Here is a 20,406-nt window from a genome sequence, read left to right on the forward strand (position 1 = left end):
AGCCTCAAGCTCAACATAAGGAATACATTGCTGCTTTACTTGGCAATGTTTGGGTTATTTTGCTATTCCCATGAAGACAAAGCTGACAGATCAGGATTTTAGAGAGGGGAAACAGGTGAGCTACCACAAACACTGCACATCTCATTAGCTTATCACTGGACACACTTCTGAAATAGCCTTGTAAGACATGAAAAACAGATACTTTTCCTCTTGACATACTGATTTGCCGTGACAACAGGAGTAAAAGCATGTCATGCCAGCATCCATGAATGAGAAAAAAAGAACATGAGAAATCCCATGAAGGAATAAAATCTAATTATGTTACCTCTGCTGATCAGCTGGGGATCAGCCATGTTTCATGCTTACAGCATAAAACAGAGAGCCATGCTCTCACAAGGGAGAGGGGAGCTGACTGCAACCTCCTCTGAGCAGCATCTTCAGTTCTGTGAGACACTGAACCAGCATGGTTCAAAGGCTACAAAAACAAAGGCTACATTGTGTGTCTTCAGCACTGCCCCACACTACAGCAGGCAGAAAGCACTTTGGTGGAAGAAAACCTGAGAGCACAAAAACTCTGCTAAAGTGATTATATTTATCTTTCAAAAATCATAGAATCATTCTTTCAGAATTACAGCTTTGTTTAAGTTGGAAAAGATCTTTAAGGTCATAAAATCCAACAATTTACTCAGCATTGCCAGGGCCACCACTAAACCATACACCTGAGTGCCACTTCTATATGTCTTTGAAATATCTCCAGGGATATTGACTCCACCACTCCCACGGGCAGCTCATCCCAATGTCTGACATTCCTTGTTAATGGCTATCTGGTTTTCATCACACTAAGGTTAATACTGAAATACCTTTAGACCACAGCATCATGTTAGAAGGTGCTGGCACCTCAGTGTAGATCTGGTATTCAAGGAACACAGAAAAGGGATATAAAAACAATTAACTATGATCAGAAAAGCATTTCACAGCAGCCTTTCTGGCTATTGACTCATGCTACTGAGTGAAATCTTTTTGATTTGATTATATTTGCAGTATCATCCACACAAAGTGGTATTGCATTACCTGTACTAGCAATTACAGTAGAAAAAGCAATAATAAATAAAATGCCTGATAAATGGTCTTGCTACTTTATAAAGTACCATTTAAACATGAAGAATACCAATAACTAAAATGCAGGACGTTGTGGGGAAAAAAATTTTGGCATTTAGAAGAGAAAGAAATCATGGCTAAGGCTGCCATAGCAACATCGCCCCAGCACTCAGCATGCTGAAACATTGACTCTTCCTGAGAATATTACAGGATTTTTAAACACAATAATTGCTGAAAGAATCCTAACAAGGCTTGACAGAGATATGAAGGGTTATCATCAGTTTTGCTGTTTGACTTCTGGAGATGAGCCTGCAATTTTCTAATTAATATCATTATATTTAATTTTGGGTTGGATCATACCTGAACATGGAATTATTGCTTTGCTGCTGAGAATGTGTCTTTCTTCAAACCTTCTTCTGATAATTAACATAAATTCTAACTTTTGAGTCCTAGCATGGATAATCAGAACAACAAGATACTGGCTGAGCAAACCTGGGCAGAAAGCATCAGAGCTGGAGAACAAAACATACTGTTGAGAAACACGTTCACCTCAGGATATTTAGGCTGAAAGTAACATGCAGAAGAGACACATGGAACTCTACAGTGGACTGAAGAGGAAATATATTCATGCCATTGAAAAGACAGTAGTTACAAAAGGATTACAATAATTTTACATAAAACTAAAATGTGAGGAGAACAACTATTACTTAGTCCCTTGGTAACCCCTTCACAGTCCCTCTACTGCCCAGCCTCAACACTTCCTGTTCAGGAATTACTGCATTAGCTGCAAAACCACATCCCAGCCCTATCTGTAGAACTTTCTTAAGTTTTTAAACACTTCCAATATATTTTACAGGCTGTATCTGTACCTACAGCATTTATTTCAATATAGCTAAGCAAAAACTATGACAAAACACTTCAATGCAATGACAGCCAGCCTTCACATCTGACACATTTCAGAAAAAAAACCCCTACACTTAAAACCTTTCGGGAGCAATTTGACAGAAATGACAAAAGGTCAGGTGAGGTCAATCAGTCATCCTCAGGGTGGAAAATTGATCCAGGGAACACTTCATATAACACAGTTCTGCACCTCCCACATCACAGTTATTTCTCACCTTTTACACAAGGCCTGCTGACCAAGGGAAAAAAAACCCACTTCTGAATAATACTTTGCCATACCAGCAAGTTATCAGGGTAGCTACTAAGTAAAGGAACAGTAAAAATCACAAACTATGAGGGTAGAACACCCACAGAAGTGTTGCAGGTTCGTGGCATTCACCAATGTAAAAACTTCTGTTGCAAAACAGCATAAAATTAAACCAATGCAATGGAAGAGTATCACTGTGTAGTAGTTCGAGGAGATAGCACTTCCTGCCTTAACTCCTTAATACCCTCTTGCAAATTTAGAGGACACCTCAGAAGTTAAGTGTGTCTCAGCTTTCTGTAAAATGGGGACTAATGTCTGTCATCCAGACAGCATCCCTTCTGTGAGCACAGATGGAGTGGGACTGAGACATCCAGACTTATATGTCCAGCTGCCTTGGGAACCCCTGGAGGGCACCTCAGCACCAGGCAGCCCTTCCATTCCTCAGTGCCTCAGTGTGCTCACTCCCTCTGCATCCTGCTATCCCAGCTTTTCCTGCAGGCTGGAGGCAGCAGTGCCTGGCACAGTGATGCATCGCCTGCAGTAACAAATGAGGTCTGTCACCACCTGGCAGCCAGGAAAAGGCGGCATCCGGAGACAGAAATAGGGGTTGTCCCCAAGCACAGAGGGAGGCACAGGCTGCAAGCTGCCGACCATGGCAGTGCAAAGGCTCATGCGTGGTGAGCAGCAGCTAATCTGAGGCACCCACCTAGTTCTGAGACAACCCTGTGCTGAGGAAAAGGCAAAAAGGGATAACTGACTACTGAAAACAGACATCACAGCTGCTTCTGTCTATCTTATGTAAAAGTTATTTCACTTCCTTCCAGAAAAGACAAAACCTGAGCAGCAGCTATCAGTAGATAGCAAATGGGGAAATAGTTAAGTTCAACAGTATCCTGAACTGAGTAGTTCCAAAGCATGAGGGCTTTGTACACAGTTGAATCAATCAGTAGATGGCTTGCCCATGACAACCTAAAGCATTAATTGTTCCTTAAAACAGATTTTATCCCAAATCAGGATCCTAAGAACAAAGCATTATATTGAACACATGGGGCAGGATCAAAGAGCAACTTCTTGTTTAAAGGAAAAAGCTCCAAGAACCGAAACAAAATTATCAGGGCATGCTGACAAGTTCGCTGGCTATGGAATGAAAACTCTAGAAATGTCTGCCAGACTTTGGGGAAAGGTTTCTGATTATTCAGCTACCTCTAACCAGAAAGAAAACAGACAAGACTGGCAGTACAAACACAATACCTCTGGCTTAAATAAGGTTTGCATGCACTGTTACCAAAATGCTGAATGATGCTAAGAGCTCTGCCTAGACTAACAGAAACAGAACGTGCTGTGCCTCTCCTCTACTTGCAATCCAACTTACAGCCCAATGCTGAACTACTGCTGCACCAACAGTGTGAGTTGTCCAAGTCCTGCATTTCTGACAAGAACACCATGAACCACACAACAGTAAGGATTTTCTCAAAACTATGATGACTCACTGATGATGTTTGGAGCTGGTTTTTCAGGTGACAGTGCCTCAGCTCACAGGGACATTCAGGCAGGGGGAGGCACAGGCAGCACTCACCAGTACAGGGTGATGAATTAGGAGAGCCTACTTCTGTTGTCAGGCAGCGAGAGCACAGCCCTGGTACAGACTGGTTCTACACAATCTTACTCACTGACTGTGACCTGTTCTGCACTCCCTTAGGACAGACACTTGGCAGTGTTCAGCCAGGCTGGATGAAGGTACCATATGCAGCAAATGGAATAATTAGGGTTTTACAGCTCATGATATTAAAATGTAGCACGTGGCAACTAAAATCCTCCTGGGTAAAAACTGCAGCTTTACTTCTATAAGCTCTTTCCTTTTCATCTCAGGGACTGAGGACCTTAGCATTCTGTATTAAGTCTTTAGGTTTATCCCCAAAAGTCTCACTCCATTAGGAAAAGAAACCTGCCCATATAAATGGAATGAAAACTGAAAAGATATCTGAAAACAGTCACACCATCTGCTCTGATTCATGAGCTTGTACAGCATTCTCATCACTCCTGCATGCCAGTCATTCCATCTCATCAACTCACAAGCTTCTCAGCACAAGAAATCAGGCCAATGACAAATACGCCGAGTAAAAAAAAACCCTTTCTAACTGACATTTAAGTAAGAATCAAAGTAGTAATTTATTACTTCAAGTTATTTGTTTCTCAAATGATCAAATTTAAATTATCCCTAAGCTCCTTTCTCTTTAACTCTTCTTCCCATAGTGATTTCAATGTCAAATTCCAGCTGAGATACAAACCCTCCTTACAGAGAAGTATGAGAAGTAAACACACACAACCTCAATTATATCAGTCATAAGAAATCTACAATTAGTGTCTAATGGGTGAAATCAAAAACTAAGAAATAGAGCATACAAATGAACAAACTAAGTTTAAATTGTTTTACAAAGCACATTTTTAAATCCAGTCAGCTTCCAATGGAGCTATTGTATTGCTAAAGTAAACACACACACATGCACACAGAGAGCTCACTCTAAAAATAAAGAGCAATTCTCCTTGGTTGCTGCCTACTTGCAGTTTATACCCAGCCACTTCATTAGTTCCAATCTTTCACTTACCTTGCTGCTTCAAAATAAAACAAAATATTAAAATATAAAGGAAATTTATAGAATTAATAGAAAACTACAGAATACAACAGCTTGCTCTCATAGAAAATACAAGTCCTGAAGGATTCCTAATGTTGTTAAAGGTTCACCGGATAATGAACTTTCACTATGGAGATTATCAACATATTGTTGGTGTCCCATCTGAGGTATCAGGGAAAGCAACATTAAAGGCACCGAGAGTTTCCCATTCCACAGCAGCACTAGGATGAGAAATCACGTAAAGTTGAAGGCATGTTGAAGGGAATAAAAAATGCAAACAGCTACTAAAAAATCCAAAAAGCAAAAACCAGCAGAAGCTAATGATTGCAAAAGCTAAAAATGCAGAAATCCTTTTGGTTTCCAGGAGCATCCCTCAACAGAAATCCTTTAGTTCCCCACCACAGTGCATCTTTTCCCTTTCTCAGGCTGTACCAAGTACAGTTAAAACTTCATCCTTCTCTTCAGATGTGACTCAACAGAAAATATTGTACTTCAGAGGCAGAGAGAAAGCTGTGCAGCTACTTTACTCCTCCTCGTCAGCTGCCTACTGCCTAGCTCCTCACACACGCAGCCTCCCCGCTTCACTCCTCGCCTCAAAATGATTCTCCACTTTATTATCCATTCAGAAGGAAATACGAACTGATGGAGCCAATCTGACTAAAGACAAAACGCACTCCTTTGGCATTACGAGAGCAGGCAGCGCAGCGCAGCGCACGGATCTCTGCTGGAAAAGCGCTCTGGCATCCAGCGGGACTGTGGAGAAGGGGGGCTGGGGGAAAAAGCCCTGGACTCAACATAATTAACCAGCTCCAAGAAGATTTTTTTGCCCAGCTCTGAGATGGAGGTTTATTTTTATCTCTCCTGTTCACCCCCTGACTAACCCACAAGATTCAGCTATGCCCTTGCTGAAATGAATCCAGTTTCCAAGGAACACTAGTACCAGCTCTGTTACAAGTGTGGGGGATTGAACACCCGTTGATCTCTCATTTCCCAAAAATAAAAGTCACATTGTTACATAAAAGAATGACTGCAGAAGTGTTGTGCACAGAATCAGATCCACTCACGTTGTACTGACACTTCTCTCCTGGGAGTGAGCAGCATCAGGCACTGATCCTGCAAGAAGTGCCTGAATTAAAGGCACCATTCATCTGCCCCACAACCTGCTTCAGAGGCATCTAATAAACTACCACTGAGAAAACCTCGCTGGCCACTTGATCCAAGTTCATATCCCCCTTCCCACAAATGCTCCCTTTATCCTCTCCCCCCTCTTCTTGCACCCAACACAAACACCCACCTCCTTCCCAAATACTGTTTCTCTGCCTCTAGCATCAAAGGCACTCTGTGAGTGCTGGTGTTGCTCAAGAACAACTCACTGCATCTTTCAGAACAGCATCTTTTCACAGTGTGGGGTGGGATTTTGAAGAGGCCTATATGACTTAGCTGTGGAAATGCCACTATCCTCCCATCTGTTCAAATACCTCCTACCTCCTCGTGAGCCAGCCTTGCTGTGAATGATACTTCCCCTTCAATATCTTACCTACACCAATGTCAACTTTTATTCACCACTTCTTCCACAAGCATCCCCATGCTTCCCATCCTGCCCTCACCAGGGGCAAGGGCACCATGCAGTCCAGGAATATATCCAAATGTAGTGGATATTGTCTTGGCACCGTCACCATCTGCTCCCACAGCTCTATCCCAGCACCCTGATGTAACAGCCAGGCTGATGTCCCTGCTCATTTGTTTGTTTTGGGTAACAACTTTCACATATGAACTAATGTCACAGTTCACAATACTTTGTCTCAGCAGCACCACTGGTGAACTGTATCCCTGTTCCTTTCCATGTGCAGCCACAGCACCGCCCCTTTCAGCCAGCCACAGAAATCATGCCACCAACCTCCTTTCAGATCCTCTGAAAGGCTGATGTTCCTCATGGTCACTCATATCCTCCATCTCCCAGAACACCCTCTCATTTTTGCTCTTTCCCTTGCTGCAGGGCAGGGAGTATAGGTCAGATTTTGAAAAGTGATTTAACTTTAAAGGATTTTAAGAGTCTGACCCTGAGCATCTCATTATATGTTTGCATTCTGCCAGGAAAGCAGGGTTCCTGCCCAACTGAGAGCACTGAGTCCGACTGCAATAGGAATGATTCTACTAAACACAGCAATTATAGCCCTTAAGCTCAGAGCTGAAGCTCTGCATCAAATTCATCCACATAAGGATGAACTGTGCCCAGCTGAGAAAATAAAATCCAGGATTTGAACAGCACTTAGAATCTTCAAAGCTCTGCCTATGAGTAAGATGAGAAAGATCTTGAAAAGAGGTCTCTTACATAGCAATAGTTTAAAAATAAAATAGTAGGTATCCACCAAACACTTTTTTATTTACATTAACACTCTACCTGAAGTATTTAAAAGCCTCACAGGTTTTTAAATGCTTTACTCTTTCCAAGGATCCTACTACAAGTGGAGCCAAGTCATCTTGCCATTACTGCCTCGGTCCCTCCCATCTTTTCTTCCTCGGTCTATGCCCATCCCTGCAGCCATTAGTACCAGACAGTAACACACCAAAGTCAAAAATGTACCAGAGTCAAACACAATGCTCCAGCCACAGTTCCTGAGACACAAAGAGCCCGTGCAAATTTCCAAACACTGCCGCATAAAATACCAATATTCCTATGGCTGTCTTACAGGAACAGGAGAGAAAAACACATGGAAAAGTGAGCAAGACTCAATAAACAGAACAAGGGGACATTACTAAAGGAGGTCATGAGCAATGAAGTGCTGGGAAATGTCAGTGCCCTTACCACAGCTCACAATGTGGCTAAAAGAGATAAAAAGACAGGTGCCCTCAGAAAAAATGAAGATAATACCTTTCGAATAATTACAATCCCTTACCTAATGCACAGGATATTGAGACAGACTCTGTTTGTCAGAGATTTTTTTCTGAAATAATTAAGATAATTTCATCAGTAAAATAGGCATGACTTGCACATAAAAAAGTCTATGAGAAAGTGTGTGCTTTACCTTAAGGCTCAGAGCACTGAGTTATTTGCTTTCTGCTAGAGAAATAAACTTCCACTTAAAAATTTAAATACTTCTTACTGCAATTTTTTAATTCACCAACAGATTTTAATTTTAGGTTGAGCCAGCAGGGAATTATTAAAACTGATAAAGCCTGGCTTAGCTATATAGGCCAAATGCTTTGATGTCTGCGAGGTATACGTTACCCTTTCTTCTTTTTTAATCCTCATTATCTATTTCATTCCAACTTCCTGTAAAGTACTGAATTACTGATAAAATTGTAAAAAGTAAGCAATTCCTTCATGAGCACGAGTGGATTAACCAAAGGAAAATGAGCACCCTTCAAGCACAGGTTCAGCTCCTCCCTCTCATATACTTATGCTCCTTTTCCCTGCAGGTAGACAAGCAAGAACATTTCTGCTTGGTCTGGGGCAAGTAGAAAAATGAGTGGCTATGGAAATTAGAGGATAAAAATGTTACACAGAGAGATGAAACAAAGAAACAAAGTGGGGGAAGTCAAGCCTTTCTCCATTGACTTGTCTGTCTTGTCCAGAGCTACAGGGAAAAATGCCCAACTCACTCTCAGGTTTAATTCATCTCACAAATGGCCTTGGACATCTCTGAACCAAGAGCTTTCTAAAACTCATTTTTTATTTCACCGAGAAAAATATAAGAATCATCTGTCCCAAGTGACACTGCCTGCTGCATCTCCCTGAAGACAGAGTTCTCGGTAAGGTAGCCTGGGATCAGTGCTACACTAGACCTCACAAGCTCAAATACAGAGAGTAAAGTTTATCAATTTATTCAGCAGTGAAAACATGCTATTTATTATCTTCTTCAAACGCGCAAGAAGATTAAATCAATCAGCAGTCTAAAGATGAAGTGTTAATGAAAAAGCAGTGACCTCCCGCTGTTTGGCAGCTGTCCTCAATGAATACCATCTCTGAGGAGCTGTGGATCACACAACCCAAGAAGTGCTGCTGAGACAGAGCCTGGAAGAGATGAGACTGTATATTCTCAGGCATTTCAAGCTGCCCTGTCAATGATGCTGCTGTCATTACAGTAGCTCCAGAATACATTCATGAAACACATACTTAAGATGTTGGTGTCAGATGAAAAAACAAATTTAATAAAGTGCCATTCAAACCACTAATGGCTTTCTTTCCCCTCTAGGAAAGGCTAAGGCAAGGGCAACATACAAACCTGGAAGGAAAGAAAAGCACAGGTACCTCCCACAGCACCTCGAGCACCATGGAAACTGATAATGGCCTGAAATTACATTGAAAGACTTAAAGAAAATGAAGGAGATAATCTACCCCAAAGTTTCCAGAGTTCTCACCCTTTGAAAAGTTTATATTTTCCTCTCATACAAGCTGAATTATTTTCTTTATAGAAAGACAATGAGAATGGTACTCGCTCATTGAAAAAAAATGCTACAGACCTTTTACTTTATTTTAATACAGAGGTATTAGGAATTTTTATGTTCCAAAGACACACAATCTCAGTTCATTTCTTGTGAATGGCTGAGACCAAACCACTGGCTCAATTATCTACAGCAAAGACTTTTACACTCTGTATGTTAACATCATCCGACTGTAAGGACATCTGCTGAACCTTGAGATATCAACATATATGAACAAGTAGAAACAAAGACTTTCTGACATACCTGAGAATGAAGAGTATTTTCACAGCCAAGAATGTAATAAGATTCAAAGAGTTGAATTTTTGTGAGGTTAATAAAAAAAAAAAAGGAATTAACACAGCACTGATATTTTTTAAGAGCCACAAACTTTACACTTTCACAGTTTAGGCCAATCTTTATCAGTCACGGAGTAATTAGAGCCCTTTAAGTTGCCTGCAATGCATTCTCCCATCTCTGTCCCTCTGAGGGTACTGCTACCACACCACTCAAAAAACTCCTCCAGAAGCTGAACAGATCTAGTCTCACATGAGAAGTCTTAAGGTGTAAAGTCCTTAAGAGTATTGGTCATAAAGTCAGAAACCCTCATATTATCTCCTCTATTTAATTTGTTTACAGCCATCATTATTATTTTGGCAATGCCTTTCCTCAGAGATGTGAGGCAACCTTTAAATGCAAGTGCTAAACCTGCTCATCCCCTTCTTGTCTTGATGAGGATGTTTGCACTTTTGATTTTGGGACACAAAAAAACCCCAAACACTATCAGCTCTGCACACTTCACAGAAAAGGCTATTTTATTCCTCATTCAGTAGGCTCCAACCACTCTGGGGCACAAACAAGCCTTGGTTCCCAGACACCACGCTCCAGTCAGAAGCTGTCGCCGACACAATGCCAACCCCACTCGTCACAGCCCACACCAGCCTTCAAAATCAGGGTGATGAGACTTTAAAAGCAGAGCTGTCTCAGGTGACAGGCTGTGGGAAGCATGTTGTCTCCTTGCCCCAGCAACGACAGATATAAAGCCTTCTTTACATACTCCTGGAAACATCAGGATAACCCCAGAGCTCTTGTCCTGGGTTTTGGCTGCCCATCTGAAATTACAGAAGCCGTTCTCCAGCTGAATAATCATTCTCCACTTTTCACTATGAAGTACAATTAGAAGACAGACTCTTGAACAAATGATGGTGCCTTCTGCAACTCAGACGACTTGAAACTTTTAACCAGCTGGGTACCCCCTTTCTGAAAACAGTTATTACCAACTATTACGCTGGTTTTCAGACTGGAGTCAGCTTAAGTACCTTAAGTCAACAGGCAGTGTGGAAGCATTTACAGCAGAGAAAACTCTCCCTCTGCTGCCTCCTCCTTCAAATTACATGTCTCTCCCTCCTAACAGCATCCAAAATGTAAGGGCTTGATATCCTACGAAATTGGAAAATTACAATCAATGCGTTAATTGCACATCTAATTAAATAATCAGCATCCCTAAAATGCAAAGGCATCTTGGGCACAGACATGTGCTGTGTGTAGAAAAACCTGTAATTATACTCTCAGTTGGAGCTGTAATTGCTTTTTTGATCAAGAAACCTGGGAATGAAAGGTTGCAAGATTATATGAAATGTAGACCTCAAGCAGACATAACAGCTTTCCAACATTAACTTGAGGCAAGCACAAGGGAAGTAAACTATTCAGCATTTCTATTGTAAATACAGAAAAAGAAATAACAGATTTAACTTGCAGCTAGGTTAGACACCTGGAAAAGCTTTTAATCAGCAGTGAGCATAGATTATCAAGGGAAGCTAAAAAATCTCTTTTCCCAGAAGGTTTTAACCAGTGGAAGTGCACACATTTTTACGGATGATTTCAAAGAAGATAGGTGGTCTAGTTAATCTCTTCACATCTCAGTTTTATGGCTCTTTATCCTTCAGAGCCTACCTGAGATAGGAAACTACACAACACAGAGCTGGCTAAGAGGCATGAGGGCACGTTACTGCCCACAGGTGGTCTGCAGGACAACCCTGCTTCCCACAACACAACAGCTTAGTTCATACACTGCAGAGCCCGTTTCTCCTACCTGAGCTTGACAGTGAGAACATGGAAACTGCCTCTCACAGAACTGTCCGTGCATTCTGCAAGGTCAGTCCAACACACTTCCTTGGCTGAAGGAAGGAAGTGCATTGATCCTACAAAGTAGTACTCTATATGAACCTCCACAATTCTTTCTCTGGTTGAAGGTAAACCCCCTTTCTCAGCTAGAAGAGGATGTTCTTCTGCTCACTGAACAAGAAACTATTTAACATTGTTTCCTTGGTGTTACTCAAAGCAGGATGGCATGCTTTTTTCATTATATCACAGCCAGACCCTACCATTACACAGTTACACCACCACTACATGCAGTGAGCTAAGGGGCACGACAATTCAAGCTTAATTGGTGTTTTGACAGCATACCTGTGAAGTTCAAAAGTCCCCACTAGAACTGAAGTACAAGGGCAGTATCAGGTCAAGAGTTTCTTCTCTGAACACTCATCTCATGACAACAGACCCCAGATTTCTCAAAGTAATTAAGTTGGGAGCCTATCAAGCACTAGAAGTCCGGGTTTTCAGCTACTTCACTTACTGCTCTGATAACTCATTTCCAGAATCTTAAATAAAATAACCAGAAATCAATTCATGGATCTGAGAGAGAGGAAATGGAAAAATAATTTCAAAAGCCACAATGGCTTGTCCAGCATCATGTAATGGCAGGGGAATAACAACTAAAAATCCTACAAAGCAATGCCTACCTACCTCTGCTAACAGGTTGTGTCCACTACCAGCACTTTCCATCTCATTGCCACATTGCCCCAGATTTCAAAAACTAGGGAGAAAACATTGTTTATTATCCTATCTTCACCTTTATGTCTCCTGGCTTAAGTAATATGCTTTTGTCTTTGTGGGAGTAATTTTGTGTATTTATATTCCCTGCAGAAGGCAGCAGCTGATTAATGAACCCAAATGTCCCACAAATACTTGCTGTAAACTCCATACAAGCCTCTGCCAGTCTCTGAGGACACCATTAACACAGACACTGAACAGGAAAAAAAGAACTGCCACATCAGAGGTCTGACAAAGCCAACTCCTGTAACCATCCCCATATTAATAAACTCAGACACACTTTTCACACCACCAGTAAAGGCATTTGACAGGCTCACATTGGGCCTGAACTAAGGGGCTCTGGAAGTCCAGTCAGCCTGCTCCGCTAACTGGAAGGGACAGAGGAAAATATTTAAGGCAAAAAATAAAAATGCCTGGACTAAGAAAGCCTCTTCAAGAGGATGAAAACTGCACTACAAGCCAGGCTTTGATAACACAGCTGACCTGAGTCAAGTCATGGAAAGGATAATTAGCCCTTTTGCAAAAGTCTGTGATGGGAGGGGCAAGCACACCTGGACCAAAGCACACACTCAAATACTGAGCAGGGATGACGGGGTTATTCCTATATCTGTTGCCACTGTTCAGGGCTCCCAGGTCACAGAAACCATTCCACCCTCCCACAGAAATGGGCATAAAAGCCAGATTAAAATGGGGTGATTCTGGCAGCTGTAAACAGTTGTATACTAACAAGCTATTACTGCTGCAAGCTAAAAATAAAGTGATATAATTTGGAGGAGTAACATGTATCCATGTCATAAAAGATGAAGGAGAGTTGTACTTGCTTTAAATTGAGTTCCTTAAATTAGGCGTAAAAAAATTCAGAGTGAATACACCAGCCAATCCATAGGTATTTGTGTAGACCAAACTGGATCCCTCAACTACCCGTTATATGAGATACCACAAAAAAAACTTGCATGATTTCAATCTATTGCACTAACATAACACACCCAATAAAAATAGAAAAAATATAAATAAATTGCATTAAAATTTAGCACTCTCAGTTTCTCAATAACAGTTTCTCAAAAATGTGTTTGCTGTCTTAAAATACAAGGTGAATACTGACTCATTAACAAAAATAAAACCCAGATGGAGACATGGTTAAAATAAACTGATCTTTCACATAAAGCAATTTCTATTTGTATTTCAAATACTCTTGTACACAACAACCTAAAATATTAACCACAGTGAGGCTAAATGAATTCAGTCTTGAACAGATTTATCTAAATTTGCTCCTAGACGGACAGCTCTATTATATCCTTTTTAGTGCATATCCCTGATTTTGTCTCTATTGCTTTTCAAGGTCTTCTATAAAATAATTTTCAAGTGCTAGCTTTTAAAAAAACTTTTAATGACTACGAATGCAATTGCAATTTACTGCCTAAGTAAGAAATTGAAATCCCCTGGGGAATTCCTAAAATCTGATTTAAGAACAAACCTATTTACAAACTATACCATATTTTCTGAACTATTACCACTTGAATATTCATCAGAAAACAGAATTGTAGCTGTGACAGGTTCATTACCAGGCACGAGTCTCTAAGAACACCCATTCTTCAAGAAACCCCTCAGGCAGCCTAGCATCCTTAACATCTCCTGTGCAACTGTATGGAAAAGCCACAGCAAGAAGGGCTGCAACATTATTTTCACTGTTCCAGTTCAGTGAGAGCTTCTAAGTAGCAAATACCTCTCCTACACACCTCTGGTTTGTGTTTGGAAACCCACAGGGTCCTGCAGTGTGGCAGTTTGACAGCAAAGGCAGGCAGGTGGGTAGAGTGAACACAGGGAGGCCACGCTAAGAGGAACAGTGACGGAGGCTGTGGTTCCACGGACATTTCTGACAGCCTGCTTAGAGGCTGTCTGGATGATGAAGTCCCTATTCTTTGCTCCCACAGGCAACTGTCATATAATAGCATTCATAAAAAGACCTCTTTTAGATTAATTAGAAAGGGCAAAGAAACCAATTTGGAAGCTGTTCACTAACAATTAATAAAATCACTTTCTGATTTCTAGACCGGTTTCTTCTTATGCCCTTCTGTTCTTGTGCTAACAGTAACCTTTCACTTACATAGCTGCAAACTTGCCAATATTTACTCCCATGCTCTGTTAGTACATGGCAGCAACATCTGCTCCCAGCTTCCAGTCTACTAAGCTGAGCCATACTTGTTTGGTTTCATCTCACACAACTTCACCTCCTTCCCACCCTGGGCTGCCTTGATGTCCCCTCTCCAATTTGTATTCTCTGATGTTTGCAATAGTCCCCATTTTCTCCAAATCATTTGATTTGATTCCTACATGTCATATGAGAAATATTACAGAAATACAGGCAGAAGAGACCTGCTGCCTACCTTGTTTGCCACAGTGTAGCATGGAGCATAAAGCAAATAATTTCCCATTTTCCAGGCAAAGTTTTCTTTTCATAACTATTTCTACAGCCCTACTAGTGAGGGGTTTACAGTTTCCCAGAACAGCCCTTCCCTCTCTTACTGATCCAATGCATAAACATAGCTTAAACAGGATACTCCTGTTTTGAGCACATACCCCCATAGTCCAGAGGCCAGCACCACTTCTCACCTGGTACTACATCATTCTGCAAATCTGAAAGCTAAAGCCACCCAGTCAGCAAGAGACTCCCTGTCTAGAGCACCCCAATAAGCTTCACTCAGATTTACCTCCAGCATCTGGTACCTGCACACTTGAGCAACAGATGAGAATCTCAAGCTACATTTGGGATTTCACCCCAGCTTTATGCCTAAATTATCTTTAGTTTTACAGCACACAAACGATAGAGCTGTCAACAACCTCAGGAAATTCCTCCGGCAGAACAGATATTGATACACTGATGTTCTCAAGTGCCTTTCAGCAGAGGAGGTGTGTTATAAACCCAGCTCACAGACTGCCAGGAAAGGCTGCAGGCCTTTTCCTACAGATTCAAAAACCAAGGAAAAGAAGAACTAGTCCCACCTTTACTACCTGCAGATTTCAAATTAAACCAATGGGGAATCACTGAAAAGCCATTCTCAAAGTGTCAGTCATTAACCATCAAAGCAACAGAAATGAACCCACAGTTTGATCCAAATCTAGCTCAAATGATTGGTCCTCCACAATGTCCCAAAACTATCCAGACTAAATATGAGCAGACAGCAGACAGTACATGTGTATCTATCAGATGGCTTAAAAATCCCATCTGAATGCCAAGAAATGAGTCTGGATGCAAAGAAAGTTCTTATTAACCAGTAATGGTTAACTCAGTAAGAACTACATCCTAATAGGCAGCATACTTTTCCTTCATCACAAGACCTGCTTGAATTCTATGCAGAAAATAAAAATGCTATTCTGTTTCCAGCTGACACACCTGAACAATGGGATGCCATCCAGGGGGACCTGGACAAGCTCAAAGAGTGGCCCATGGGAACATAGTTGGGATTGTGCAGCCCAGAAAAGATAAAGTTTCAGGGTGACCTGATTGTGGCCTTCCAGTACCTGAAGGGAGCCCACAAGGAAGATGGAGAAGGACTATTCACAAGTGATAGGACAAAGAAAAATGGTTTCAAGCTGAAAGAGAGTAGGTTTAGATTAGATATTAGGAAGAAATTCTTTACTGTGAGGATGGTGAGGCACTGGCACAGGTTGTGCAGAGAAGATGTGGATGCCCCATCCTTGGCAGTGTTCAAGGTCAGGTTGGACAGAGCTTTCATCAACCTGGTCTAGTGGAAGATGTCCCTGGCCATGACAGGTGCATTGGAATTAGATAATCTTTAAGATCCCTTCCATGCTAGCCATCCTATGATTCTGTGATTTGGTTTTACATGCACCGTGCAGAACTGATGTCTTCAGGCATTGTATTATGCAATATCAATAGCTTTTTGACCTTTGAATACCACTTTTACAATGCAGGAGGACAACAAAGCAATCACCTCACTTCAGTCTGGATGCATGATACTGGAAGACTTCAGTTACACAACCCGTATGTGACTCCAAAAATTGGCTCAAAAGCATGCAAGGCAACCCTGCCCTACATCTAAACAAGTTGTATAACGACACAGCTTGGAAAACAAGAGACAACTGATAGAAAAGCAATAAAAGAAAAAAACGTAAACTCCTAGCTCCTTTTTTCTGACTTTCTGGCTTTTCTTATGAAGTTATGTTATTATTCAATGCATGTGCTAACATTGCACGAGTAGTTATTGCTTCGTTTATGATGCTCTCAGCCAGTGCTGGTTAGCTCATCTTTTCAACTCTTGTGCTTTGTAAGCTGAAGCCCACTGCTATCTCTCTGGTGCAGCATTTCTTGTACAGATTGCTTCAGTAATACACAGAACTGGGAAATATCCCCTCCTCCCACACAGATCCTTAAAAATAAGAGTGTGAAGTCTGGCTCTCCCAACAGCCAATGCTATTTTTAAGGACTGCGTATGTGGCAGGTAGGAGTCCCCCCACCCACCTCTCCCATTGCACCCCTATTTTGAGCAGAAGCAACTGGCTTACTCCAGTGTCAGATGAAACTCTCACAATTTTTCCTGATAAGCACAGGCATGAGTGTCATGTCGAGGTGATGAGGACACCACAGGTTTCTGTGCCCCCTTCCAAATCAGACATCCCTCTATCACCAGAGCACACTGCTGTAATTCTGTTCACCATTATATCCCCAATAAAACGTGCAAAGGGGGGAGTTTTGCATAAGGTGGCAATGATTGTCTCAGCTCCATTTCTAGTGCTCTTCTATGGCTTTAGAGGACTCAGTCCACTCTTCCTAGAGATTTGGGTTTCATTTTTACTGAAAGATTCACTACTGCAGCAGGTCCTGAGAAAAGATAATCACTTGGTCAAGGTTTTTGGAAGAGTCTTGGTACAAATGTGAATGCTGATGCTGGGCAGCATCAGACAAGAGAAAAGAGCATACTGTAGTTAACCTCAGTTCAGAGGGATGAGCTATGTGCACACAGATGGTTCCTTCAGCCTGCCACACTCAGGTCATTTCTGGACATAATCACCACAGAAACTGCTGTGACCTGATAGCCTATGAGAAAAGTTGCCAGAGAAAGAAAGGCAGAAATCATGGATACAGAGTCTTACCAAGAATCTAGGAGTTGTACAAGACAAAGGTCATCTATTCACATTGCCACCACACTGCTGCCACCCACATCTTGATCTCTGATCAGCAGAGATACACTTACATGGAGAGGAATAAAAGTGACTAAGATACCCTATCCATCAGAAAACACCAACTTTTCACAATCAAAACTTGCTTTACAGGACCATAACAAATTTGAATGAGAATATTTCTCTGGTCTAAGATGTCCAAACAGAGCGGAGAGAAGAGTTGTTCCCTGAAGCAGAGTTACATCTCAGCAGTCAATGCACTTTTCTAAACCATGACAAACACAATTTAAACTTTCAGTGTCACTCAGTATTTAGATGAGGAACAAGAGTCCTATTCCTCCCTTATTCTAGACATACCTTCCTTAAGAAAATAAATAGATATCATGACAGTTCATTTGCAACCAGGGTTGTCATTATGACCTTAGAGACGCACAGAGTTCAGCCAACTGGATTACCTGAACATAATGTGCAGTACTGCCACAAAGAAAGAGATGCACCTGATTGTGGAACACACCCTGTTTGTAAACTATATCCCTGATGTTGCACAAACACCTTCTCTTTCTTTTTAAGGAAATAAATGGAATAAACTTTGGAAGAAAAGCAAACTAATCTTGGATTCCCATTTAAAGGCTTCAAAACAATTCTGACTGCCAGATATGTAAAGTTTACAACACAAGTCTAGAGAAGCAAAGACCCCAGAATTTGTCTGGGGTTTTTTCTAACCAGCAACAAGAAGATATTGAGAAAACTGAAGGGGACCGATGCCCAGTGTGCCATGGGATACAGATCATCAACACCAAAACTGTTTTCCACAGAGATGAGTGTCAATATATTGATATGTTTGGAGAAGCCCGAAGAAAGAGCAACTGAGCAGGCTCTGAGCTGCTGTGGTCATCATGGAAAACACTGCACATTGCTTCACAAGACATCATTTAGCTTAACTACTCTAAAAGGGGAAAAGCTGCTGATCTTTTCCACTAGAGATAAGGTTATCAAACAGCTGCTCAAAAATCACAACAGCAGCTAATGAAGGCACAACACTATTTTCTGGTGTGTACATACAAATAAGTATTGCTTTGCTCTAACATTCATTGTAACATTCACTGTAAATTAAAAAAAAATTATATTATTCCCTATAGATTCCTAGGGAATCTCAGAAAGGATAAAATAAAAACGGGTTTTATCCCAAACAGATGTGAATATGCAGGTATTTTATTTCAGACATTTGGAGAAGAAAGAAGCTTTCCCTCATTTGAGCACAGCCTGTCAGCTGAACTGTTCCTGACAGAGAGGCAACAACAGACATAAACTGTTCAAATACCAGGGAATCGCCCCACACTAAAAGCTGCCTCGGGGGAAAGGCACAAAGGGCTTTGGAGAGTCTCACAAGACTTGCCAGCCTGCAAACTCAGATGCAACAGAGAGAACCAATATTATGCCATGAGGAGACAGTCCCCAGTACTTTTATATTTGAATGCTTTCTAAGCAACTATTGTTGTGCAATCCCTAAGAGATGTAAAAGCTGCATTTCCAGAAAGGATATGACTACTATAGCCACCTAACACCAGACAGTCTGCAGTACTGCTGGCAGCAACCCTTGGATCATGCCTGAACAACAGAACCTCCACCTGAGGGTAGGAACAGCAAATTCGTGACCACAAGAATGTTCTGCAGATCCCCACCAACACTGATCCCTAGAACACTTGATCAGGAATGCTGGTATTTTGGTGGAGGTTAAGATGACCTCCATAGATCATCAGATAGAAAAGAAGGAAGATATTTAACTAGAGATGTACTTTTCTGCATGAAGAGAAGTTTCTAGTAACTCTCTGTTAGAGTCACAGTGCTTTAGTTTGCTTCTTTGCCACTGTGTGGGAGGCTTTGAAAATGCAGAGCTTACTCATCTTCACGGGACTGATGAAGAGACACCTAGGCAACAAAGCTTAAGGGAAATAAAATGCCAAAAGTAAATTATTGCATGGACTGCAAAATCCATGAGAGGTAGAAAGGGACAGCTTCCAGTTTTTTGCTGAGTGGCTTAAAACAGTTTGTTCTCCACAGCTGCACAGTACCTGGATTGACAGATCAGAGTGCCTGGGTTCACGCGTAGAGGTTGATTTCCCACAGGGACAGGCAGCTAACTTACAATCAAAGTTGCAACCAAAACTGGCACCAGACCCTGCTTGTCTCTTCACCATGACTTTAAGTCCAGCAAGGACTCCTTAGGGCATCCCACTGTTGCTTATGAAGGGAATAGTGGTGCTTTGCACTAAGAGCTTGCTTTCTCAAAATCAAAATAGGGCTTTACACTACAAAATCACCAACACATCACCCTCAAAACTGGACCCTCACAGTGTTTAAATATTTGCAGGTGCTTGATCAGAGGTGAAGCTATGGAGCATGACAAAATCAGACTAAGGATATGACTGGGTACCTGCAACAGTAAAGGAAAACCCCCTTTATTCCCTGCTACTGCAAGTCATCTTTGTATTCCAGAAAACTGCTGTCATGAACTACATCTGCCATGTCAGTTTGTGACCTGATTACGTATCAGTCAAGAAGAACAGACTATTGGCATTTAACAGGGAAAGACAAAAGTTAAATCAAAATAATTGGTATAAAATGGCATTATTTTTAAAAGGCAGAAACATTGCTCCTGTTACTTTGGTTTTGAAACAAAAACAGGTCATTTATGTATCTAATATGCTGACATAAGAGAGAGGAAAATTATACATAAGATTTTTCGCCCCCTCAACAAATTCAATGTAAGTGGAGAAAATCCCAGATCCCATACCCTCTTCTAATATTTAAATATACTTAAGAGTTGGTGAGAGAGGTAATTTGATGATTTAACTGATTTTTTGCTCTTCTTTGGTCTGCCAGTTCTTCTGTTACACAGAAGTCAGATTCTAATTTGTATAATTTTAGAAGTCACATAGCTGTGTCCCTAGCTGGAGGCTATTTCAGTCACTGAGGGCTGCAAGTTGAAGATGCAATAGCTATGTGTCTGTTCTTCTACTGGAAAAGAGGCTCCCACTGAGGGACTGCAGCAGATGAACTATCAATTAATCC

The 20,406-nt window shown here is 41.3% G+C and overlaps 1 protein-coding gene across 7 annotated transcripts in view; it reads right to left on the reverse strand.

The window, feature by feature from the left end:
* UNC13B (unc-13 homolog B) overlaps positions 1-20,406 on the reverse strand; it is a 205,800-nt gene that overhangs the window by 101,040 nt on the left and 84,354 nt on the right. Inside the window, exon 1 of one of the 7 annotated variants that reach the window (XM_039700719.1) lies at positions 4,855-5,418. The exons of the other annotated variants lie outside the window; for them this stretch is intronic. The gene's annotated coding sequence lies outside the window, so the exon portion shown is untranslated. Of the gene's footprint in view, positions 1-4,854; positions 5,419-20,406 lie in introns of those variants that run through there. 7 annotated transcript variants of the gene reach the window in all.

The sequence above is a fragment of the Passer montanus genome, unplaced genomic scaffold (assembly GCF_014805655.1).
Source record: "Passer montanus isolate IOZ18808 unplaced genomic scaffold, ASM1480565v1 scaffold143, whole genome shotgun sequence".
Classification (NCBI taxonomy): Eukaryota; Metazoa; Chordata; class Aves; order Passeriformes; family Passeridae; genus Passer; species Passer montanus.